The sequence below is a fragment of the Dioscorea cayenensis genome, chromosome 20, assembly GCF_009730915.1.
Source record: "Dioscorea cayenensis subsp. rotundata cultivar TDr96_F1 chromosome 20, TDr96_F1_v2_PseudoChromosome.rev07_lg8_w22 25.fasta, whole genome shotgun sequence".
NCBI classification, from domain to species: Eukaryota; Viridiplantae; Streptophyta; class Magnoliopsida; order Dioscoreales; family Dioscoreaceae; genus Dioscorea; species Dioscorea cayenensis.
Window position 1 is genome coordinate 8,383,596 of NC_052490.1, and position 10,402 is coordinate 8,393,997.

A 10,402-nucleotide genomic window follows, 5' to 3' on the forward strand; every position below is an offset into this window, starting at 1 on the left:
TTTTTTGATTCTTGGGTTATTAAACTAGTTTGTAGGTGTTCTTGCATCACCAGAGGAAGCTCCTCTTTCCTGCTTATGAGCCCTGATCCGAAGTTAGAGAGAACACTGCACAAAAGGTTAAGACAAGTCAATCTCAGAGACACTGGTTCAGTGGAAATCAATATTGAGGTTGATCAGAATGAACTAATGGCCAGAAATCAACCAAGAAGCATTTCAGATTATGCTAGGCTAAAATTAGAGGAGCTGGGTCTAGCATCGTTCGCCCTCCTATGATGGTGAATAACTTTTAGTTGAAACTGAATTTCATATAAATAGTGCAGCAAATGTGCCAGTTTGATGGATTTCAAGATGAGGACCTATATGAGCACTTGAAGAACTTCTTGGAAATCTGTGACACATTTAAGGCAAACAATATGTCTGAGGATGCAGTTCACCTTCGACTCTTTTCATTCTTAGTGCGAGGAAAGGCCAAGCAATGGCTAAGTTCCTTGTTACAGAGGTCGATCATTACATGGGTACAGTTGGCCGAGAAGTTTCTTACTCGATACTTTCTTCCTGTGAAGATTATAAAGCTAAAAAATGATATTTCTTATTTTTGACAGATGGAGTCTGAAACATTGTATGAAGCATGGGAACGATACAAGGAATTATTGAGAAAGTGTAACACACCTATTGCGTGTGTGTACTGCAAGTGCATGGGTTGTCATAATAATAAAATTCCCCGGTGAGTGGGTAGTCGAGTCCACAGGGAATAAATGCTCATAAACAAGAAATATTGCTATTTAGCTAGAGTGAAAACCAATTTGTGATTTTGATTCAAAAGATTAATGCAAACAAAGTTAGAAGAGAAAAGAGAAATGCAAGAGGAATAAAGAGAGGTAATCAATGGTAAATGGGGTACTCGGACAATGCTCACCCTAGGATTATTGTTTCAAGTGCAAAACTAATATTATACCTCCTTAATTAAGATTTAATGAGTCGTGGAGATCCAAAGACACACGGTCCCAAACCTAAGGTCAACCGTGATTAGCCCCCTCTACACTATCTCTAGGGATTCTGAGTAATAAACCCTATTCCCTAATTTAGATCTAATCCTTTGGTTCAGGTGAAAGATCCCTAATCATAATTAAGCCCCAGCACTAAGGATAACTCAATAGTTCACTCTATCACTCATGCAACTAAGCCCCAATGGAGAAGGTCTCTTAGCACTTTACTCTATCATGATTGCAAAGAACTTTTAGAACATGGAGGTAGGATAAATCACATCGGAAGGGAAAGTGGATGTTTCGCTACCTCTCCACTCATCCTCTCAACCCTCTTCAATCTCGCTAAGTCTAACCCTAATGAAGTGTTACTCATTCAAGAGGATTGCCTAGATAGATTCTCAACCCTAGTGTCACTATAAAAGAAAATCGAATCAAGAAGAACACAAGATTGAAACTCAATTAAAAGCATTAATTAAAGAAAACATAATAAAAGTCAATGAAACAAAATCATCCTAGGGTTTACAAGTCCAAGCACCCACTAGCGGTTTAGCTCTCCATGGAGCAATACAAAATCAAAGATGAAATCAAAAATAAGTGCAAGCAATCCATAGAGATAACCCCTTTGTCATCTGTGTCGATGGTCTTCAAAAGCCGCCTCGTCTTCTCCAGAGACTCCTCCGTTGAGCCTAGGGCACACCCCTTCGAATCAAAGCCGTCAGAAGCTCCCCCAATACCTCTCCTCCGAAGGAAATTGATGTCAAATACCATAGAGACACTCCAAAATCTGAGCAAAAGCCTCTCAAACCCTAGCCGTGCTTTCCCTAAAAGGTAGGCAAAAGATAGGAAAAAGATCCCCAAAATAAACTCTTGAAGCGGTATTTAAAGGGCTGAAATCGGGGTTTCACACACCCATGTGGAATTTCAACACGGACTTGTGAATTTCCAGGTTCTTCATTTTCTGCGGTGTAAACAGTAACTGCTATAGTAATTTGCCAAAATAAGAGGCCTACAGTAGCTGCTATAGTAATTTCTTACTCGTGTGAATTTGCCAAAGTACTCCCGAATTCATTTTCTTCATCGAGGCCGCAAGGTTGGGCACACATTCATGTGATAGATCACGTCGTATCTTCACTTTTCAAACACATTGATGAAGCTCTTGACAATATTAGACAAGTTGGAATATATGAGTGTGACTGACTTTGTGCCCCTCCAATTTATAGATTCATTTGCACACTTTTGGAGGTTGGCACACACCCACATGCATGTAATCACAATTTGTACCTTGATCCTTGTTCAATGTAAGAGGTCCCTCAAAAATCACGTCCATGATCTATTTTTGCTTCCTTTCTTCCAAATTTGTCTTCATTACCCTAAATGCACAAAAGAACACAAATACACACAAATGAGCCATAAAATCTGATAAAAGTGATGCTCAATATAAGAAAAGTATACTTAGTAATACTTATACACAAGAACTTATCAAAGGGTCCTCAACATGGGATTGTCGAGTAGTTGCAAATTCAGATTTTTTATAATGGTTTAAACTTGGCTAACAAGCAAATGTTAGATGTGGCAGCCAGGGGTTCACTTTGTAGTAAACAACCAACTAAAGCCTATACTCTTATTGATGGCATGGCATTGAATTGCTATCACTGAAGCTCGGAAAGAAACAAGCAAGTGAAGGCTGCTGGAATTTATGAGGTTAATGCACTGACTACCCTAGCCGCATAGGTGAAAGCTATTGCAAAGAGGTTGGATGCAGTGCAAGTTCAACAACAAGCACTAGTCATGAGTTGTGAAACTTGGGGATGCTAAGCAGGTCTGATTGTTCCATCTCATGAGGGCCTTGACAAACGGGTTATAGATGCGTAAATTATGCAATTATATAAGCATATAAGTATCCACTTAATACAACAGTTGGTCTGTTATACTGCAAGTGCATGGGTCGTCAAGTAATACCTCGTGGATGAACACGAGGGTCGTATTTCCCCAAAAATGGCGGAAGGTTCCTATTACTTTCTTTTCACTTAATCAATAGCCTAATCATTTACATTCTTTCTTTAGTTCTACTTATATAATGCTATTAAACAATACAATTGGAGATGACATTAAGCAAACTTAGAAGGAGTTGGGAGTATGTACTAAAGTTATCTTGATTATTAATTATAATAGGAGCTAAGTGTCAATTGTGTTCTAGGTTCGAACTGGAGGAATTCAAAGTCCTACTAGCCCCCACCATTACCATGGTGACTAAGTCTAAATCACTTGGAACTTAAAATGGAATCTCTTCCACCCCAGCCTCCTATGTTTGCCTGAAGTACAGGAATCCCTTGAGAAGAGACCAATCAGACCGTAAGCCTAAGGGACAATCAATCCCTAATCCGGAAACCTAGCTATGCCTAACCTCTTAGAACATGTATAGATTTATCATGGCATGGGTGTCATCAATATAGGGGCATATCCTCCTCATCCACATCAACATGTAATAATCAATTAATAACATGCAATTATTTTATGAAAACTAGAACAATTTATATTAATCAATCAAGATTCATAAATAATAACCAAGGGACCTAGACATACAATTTCCCTCGAATTAGTTTCTTATGGATTATACAAAATAAACATCAAAGCACAAGAAAACCACAAGACCAAATAAAGAATAAATAAGTGTTTAATATATTCCTAGACTAACTCCCCCCACTAGTTCTCCGAAGATGGGGATTAGAGGATCCCAAGATTGTTTGATGACGTGTGTCACTCACACTCCTCTGATGATGATCTTTGAAGATGTTTGTCACGCGCGATCTTTCTTTAATGATACTTGTTGACATACTCTTGAGAAATCTGCCAGAATCCATTGGAATATGGAAGAATCACCATCTCCGTCTCTCAGATCTCCAGAAATCGGGCTGCCTTAGGTTCTTCGGCAAAAGAGTCTCCCCGAATTTAGAGAATACTAGGGTAGTCAAAGTAATCGGCTTCGTCATGGCCTTACCACGGGCGTTGTGATGCCCGTTATGAGTAAGTTATTGCTTAGACTGCAAGTCACATCCTGGCATGGTCTTTTGGTGTTATGCATCTTGACAACGGCCATTGTGAGGCCGTTATGGCTTCTATGTTGCTACCACTAAGCTCATGTTACCACGGCTTGATCACAGTAGTGGTGAGTGTAGTCAGCGGGCATTGTGTGTTGTTATAACGCCTGTTGTGAGTTATGATGTAGCCTTGATTTAACAACTTGCTTCATTTTACTTCAAAACATCCTTGAATTCACTTCTTTCTTCCTAAAACAGAAATAAAGATCATTGTGAACAAAAGAATAAAATTTCATCCTAATGAGATGCTAAACAAGTATAATTTCATGCTAGATGTAGTGTAAATGATATAGAAAATATGGTCAGTTTAGCACTTATCAGGCCTCCTAGCACTGAGCAAGGTGATTATGTGGGTCAGAACAATAGGTTCCAAAACAACCCCTATAGTGGTACCTACAGTCCTGGGTGGAGGAACTACCCAAATTTCTCTTAGAGCCAATAGCGGAAAAGCCCACAAGGACAGTTCAAGCCACCACAACCCCAACTGGTACCTCATCAAAAACCATATCAAGAAGGAAAGGGGTCAACTCTTGAAACTTTGTTAGCAAAGTACATCTAAGCAAATGATGTTCATCTCACTGGACATGACGAGTTGATGAGGAACCAACATGCATCATTGCAGAATCTGGAACATCAAGTGGCACAGATTGCCAATACTCTTGCTTAACATCCTCCAGGTTCATTGCCAAGCAATACAGAAGTCAACCCCCATCAGTCCATGATAAATGCCTAAATGTGTGTATTTTATACATATTCATGTTGTACTATTCATGTATAAATTGATGATTCGATGCTATTTTTGTGGTTTAATTGGTCTTATTCGTGTTACAAGTCTCAAGGTTGCCCAGGTGAGCTCGACTACGCAAAAGATAGACCTCTTGCATATGTGTACTATAAGTGCATGTGTGTCAAAGTAATAAAATACCCAATGTGTTTGGTAGTCAAATCCATAAGGAACCGAAGTATTAGTAGTAACTACTTCTCATTTGTCTAATCAGAATCAAGAATATCGTGAAATAAACTCAATTACAAGAATATGAATGTCTCAAGCAAGCAAGGAAGGGTAGAAGTTAGGGAAATCTCAATAAATAAAGATGAGGTACCCGGGCAATGCTCCCCTAAGCATCTAATATGAAGTGCAAGATTTACCATGTGTTTCTAAACTAAGTTAAACGAGTCAAGGTACTTTAAGAATAATCAGTCCCTGCCTCCAGACTATCGATATTAGTCCCCTATGAGATCCCGATGGAGAAATCGCTCAATCTCAACACCTCACACCACATATGACAGCAATAGACTCTAGTGATACCTAAGAGTACATCCTATTCTCAAGGATAGACCTAACCCTACTTCTAGGCGAAAGATCCCTAACCCTGTACAAGGTCCTGGAGGAGAGTGCCCCTCTCCGTAAATACTGGCTCTGATGGTGGAGGTAGTTGGATATAATATACCCAAGATGAAGAGTCTCACTCTGAGTCATGGAATGAAGATAAAGAAGATCTAATCGGCTAAGTGCGCCCATACCGTCACCATGACTTGTCACCGATCTACTGAGAACAACATGGATATACCTGTGTGCTAGTCATGAAAGCAAAGAACCCTTCGACTGGCCAGGAATAAACTGGTAGCCACCACACAAGTCACAAAATACTCAGCTCAGACTAAGGCAGGAGGATAGTCAGTGGGAAGCTGTACGTACTCCTGTATGCCAATATAATCCTTATCGTACAAGCCCATCATGACTGCAAACTAAGTCAAAGACATACCATGGGGCTGACCAAGAGCTCGAAACCAAATAGTGTCCTCTTTGTTAAAAGCGTTGTCTGAGCGATCAAAGGAAGAACAAGGAAAGGACCTCAAGACCAATGTCTTTCCAGACTAGATCATGAATAGTAAGAAGTCGGTCCCAACCTCCCACATCAACAAGGTTTTGAACCTCATCAGCAAGTCCGATCTCTCCAAGTGTGCCCCAATCAATGTAACATAACTATCCAAACTTTAGCTTTTGGAGATGCTCGAACCTTTGCTGATGTTCAGGTTCAGTAAATTCTATCTTCTGTGGTGGGGTTGGCTCCCTATCTTGGTGAAGATGTTTCTGAGTGACTTTCTTTGTCATAGATGAAATACCTGCAAATAAAACATCAAGAGAAATCAGTTTCACATAAATCTGTGAAGTGCAGGAATCTACACAGGCATGTGGCCAAGCCACTCGCTTATGTGGCCTTGTTGGCCACTTTTCTAGCCCACACGATTGCATGGACAAGCCAAGCAACCGTGTAAGCGGTGCTTGGGGTACCAAAAAAACCATGCGACCACATGGCTATGCTGGGCGAAATTTGCCAGCCCATGCGACTGCATGGGCAGCCCACATGATTGTGTGGCCGGCCTTGCATGGCATGACCAGCCCACGTAGTCGCGTGGCTTGGTCACGCGGCCGCGTGGGAGCCCGACCATGGCTAAAAGGCCATGGTCGGGCCTCGATGGCTCACTAAAATCATTTTACATGCATTCTCAAGTGTTTACCATGAATTTTCATGAAAAATAGCACCTAAAAACCAAGAAATCTCCATAGATTTGAAAATGAGGGCATGGAGAATATCGGAAAAGATGGAGGCTTACCGGCGTGAATCGGAGAAGAAACTCATTGAAAAGCCGGCAAAACACCCTTAGATCTTGAAGGAGTCAAAGAAAAATAGTTTGAAAGTCCAAAGGATGGAGCTCTTTATGGTGGAAAAATTAGAAGTTTAAGGGTTTTGGCAATGAAGAAGATGAATAGTGACCCTTCATATTCTTATAAGGCACATGCGGGTGTGCAAATTCCACACCCCCGTGTGGATACTGTATATGAGACGTGAAAATTCCACTCGACCGTGTGGACTGCAGAATTTCTGCAGAGAGTCCACGTGAACATGAGTTCTCCAAATTAACACAAATTCTTTGACTATAATCATGAATTACACTCTATACATACCACACACATGAAAAACAATTAAATCACCAAAAATTTTCATAAAAAGTCCAACACCAACAAAAATTATTCAATGCTCATACTCATGAAATTTATTACTGCAGAAATAAAAATCTAAGCTAGAAAACAATTGAAAACTGGGGTTGCCTCCCAAGAAGCGCTTGTTTTACATCATTAAGCTTGACGTACTTGTCCTTACCTCATGGTGGCTCATGGAGATGGAAAATTTTCTTCTTTGCAACCTATACACATGGGGGACAAAATCTCAGCATATTTAAGGAGAATTAATTAAACATGTTACCGAATGAGGGAATGCCGCTCTCTAGTTGTGTGTGCTTATCTGCAAGTACATTGGAGTGCTTTCTATAGTGACGTCTTGACCTCTTCACGCAACGAAAAATCTGTTTCAGAAATCCTCTCGGTTCCTCTTTGAGGATTTGTTCTACATGTTTACTCATCTTCTCCTCCTCAATGTCCGGCCACTTTTCATATGGATCTGGATGTAAAAAATCCTGCAAATACTTGTTAGCAATCTCATCATTAACATCTAAGAAATAGCATGAATCATCAAAGTTAAAAGAATGTTTCATTGCTTCGACAAGACGAGTATGTGATCTTCTCTTCTCCTATGCGTAGTGTCATCTCACCTCCATCCATATCGATGAGTGCATTAGAAGTTCGTAGGAATGGTCTCCCTAGAATTAGTGGAACCTCCATATCTTCATCAACATCAAGCACCACAAAATCTGTAGGAAAATATACTTGTTAACCTTTACCAAAACATCTTCAATTTACCTCTTGGATGACGAACTGAATGATCAGTCAGCTATAATGTCATGCGGGTTGGCCTTGGCTCTCCTAGCCCCAATTTTTGAAATAAAGTGTATGGCATGACATTAAAACTGGCACCCTGAATCAGCTAGTTCTTTTTTTCTTCCCCCAAACCTCCGATTACACATGGTATGATGAAGCTTTCCGGTTTTTTCATCTGGTTCGACAGATTTTTCTGAAGCATTAGGGAGCAATTTCCTTCCAAAACCACAACTACACTATCTTCCATTTTCCTCTTGTTGGTCAAGAGGTCTTTCTAGAACTTTACATACCGAGGCATTTGTGACAATGCCTCCACAAACGGGATGTTAATGTGCAACTGCTTGAATAGATCCAGAAATTTCCAGTTTTGCTCATCAGTTTAGTCCTTCTTCAAATGCCCCAGATAAGGAATTCTTGGAATATATGAAGGGGGTGACACAGCTGTCCCTTTCTCCTTGTCTTGCACTTTATCCCTTGGCTTTTCTTGAGGAATTTCAATAGTCTTCCCAGTGGGGTATTTTCCTTGGAGAATTTCAGAAGTTTTCTCAGTAGTAAGCTTTTCTTCAAGTTCTCGACCATTTCTCAAAGTGATCGCCTTCACATGCTCTCTTGGGTTAGTCTCGGTGTTGCTTGGCAAGCTTCCTTAGGGCCTCTCCGGTAATAACTTTGCTATTTGACCCACTCAATTCTCTAAATTATGTAAGGATGCCGTGTGATTACGGAGTGTTGCCTCTATATATTAGAATCTTGTGCCGGTAGACTGAATAAACTTTGACAAAACTCTTTCCAACTCTGAAACTCTCTCTAGAGTCAAAGGTCTTTGTTGAAATCCTGCTGCGGCAGAAGCCTTTTGCTGCCCTTGGTTAGCCCCATGAGAGATTTGGGTGGTTTCTCCACCCTTGGTTGTAGGTATTGCTATAACAATTACCTTGTCCTCTTCCTGCATTACCCACAAAGTTTACTTGTTCACTTGGGGCTAAAATATCAATTAAGATAAGACAATTGGATGGAAGATGTGAATCCCTACAACCATCACAACTTGTGATCGCAACCACTCTTGGTGAGGTTAGAGTGTCTAATCTCTTGCTCAATGCTTCAACTTGGGCTACTAAGGATGTAACTGCATCAATCTCATGAATTCTGGCCAATTTCTTCTTCTCTCTTACATTCCATTGATAATTATTCAAGCACATCTCTTCAATCAGCTGGCACACCTCTTCTGGGGTATTGTTTCCTAATGTTCCTCCCGCGGTGGCATTAAGGAACTGTTTAGTGCTTGGATTTAACCCATTGTAGTGTAAATGATCATCCACTTGGGGAACCCATGTTATAGACACTTCCGTAAGAGATCCTTGAATCATTCCCAAGTCTCAAATAGTGGTTCTAGCTTCATCTGAACATATGAAGAGATTTCATTTTGAAGCTTCACCGATTTTCTAGGAGGGAAATACCTTGCAAGGAAAGCTTCTACCATTTCATTCCATGTTGTGATGGAAACTTTAGCAATGAATAGAGACACTGTTTGGCTCTTCCTTTCAATGTGAATGTGAAAGCCCTTAAGCAAATTGCATCATCCGAAACTCCAATAATTTTCAGCATGTCCCACACTTCAAGAAAGTTTTCAATATGGTTGGTTTGATCATCATCGGCTAATCAATTGAACTATGTGAACTACTGAACCATCTGAATAAAACCCGGCTTAAACTCAAAATTGTGGGCTACAACCAGTGGGCTAACAATGCTTGACTGTGTCCCATGAACTATAGGTCGGGGAAAATCTGAAAGTGTTCTCTACTATCCCTTTTATTCTGCCATGTTTTCTGATTCTTCAACCTCTATCTTAGCTAGAAAATTCTGTTCATATGTAGGTTATTTGCCCCTTCTATGCAATTTGCGCTTAATTTCAGGATCTTCTTCAACTAATATTGAAGGCTTCGCTCAGGTCATAACCTGTAGCTGAAATGAAGAAAAGAAACAATGAGAACATCAAAAGAAAGAAGTATGAAGTATAAAAACAATGAAAAAGTTAATGACTAAAGTAACAAAGTCCCAGTGTTCCTAATATCTCTTTCTCTAACAACGGCGCCAAAAACTTAACACACCTCTTGCGTGCTTGAATCACAAGTGCAGGGTGTTGAAGTAATAAAGTACCCAATGAGTCAAGTAGTCGAATTCACAGGGAACAAAAGTATTAATAGTAACTACTTCTCAGTTATCTAGTCAGAATCAAGGATATGGTGAAATAAACTCAATCACAAGAATATGAATGTCTCAAGCAAGCGAGGAAGAGTAGAAATGAGGGAAGTCTCAATAAATAAAGATAAGGTATCCGGGCAATGCTCCCCTAGGATCTAACATGAAGCACAAGATTTACCATTTGTTTCTAAACCAAGTTAAATGAGCCGAGGTAATCCAAGAATATTGCTCCTTGCCTCTATGCCACCAAAACTAGTCCCCCTACAAGGTCCCGATGGACAAATCTTTCAATCTCATATCTTATACCGCATAAAGCTTAGGGAATAAGGAGATAGAATGTA

The 10,402-nt window shown here is 40.1% G+C and overlaps 1 non-coding gene across 1 annotated transcript; it reads right to left on the minus strand.

The window, feature by feature from the left end:
• Positions 1–569: 569 nt before the first annotated feature.
• Positions 570–678, minus strand: LOC120252181. Its single transcript, XR_005533724.1, has one exon. It is a non-coding gene; the product is annotated as a small nucleolar RNA R71 (small nucleolar RNA).
• Positions 679–10,402: the final 9,724 nt, after the last annotated feature.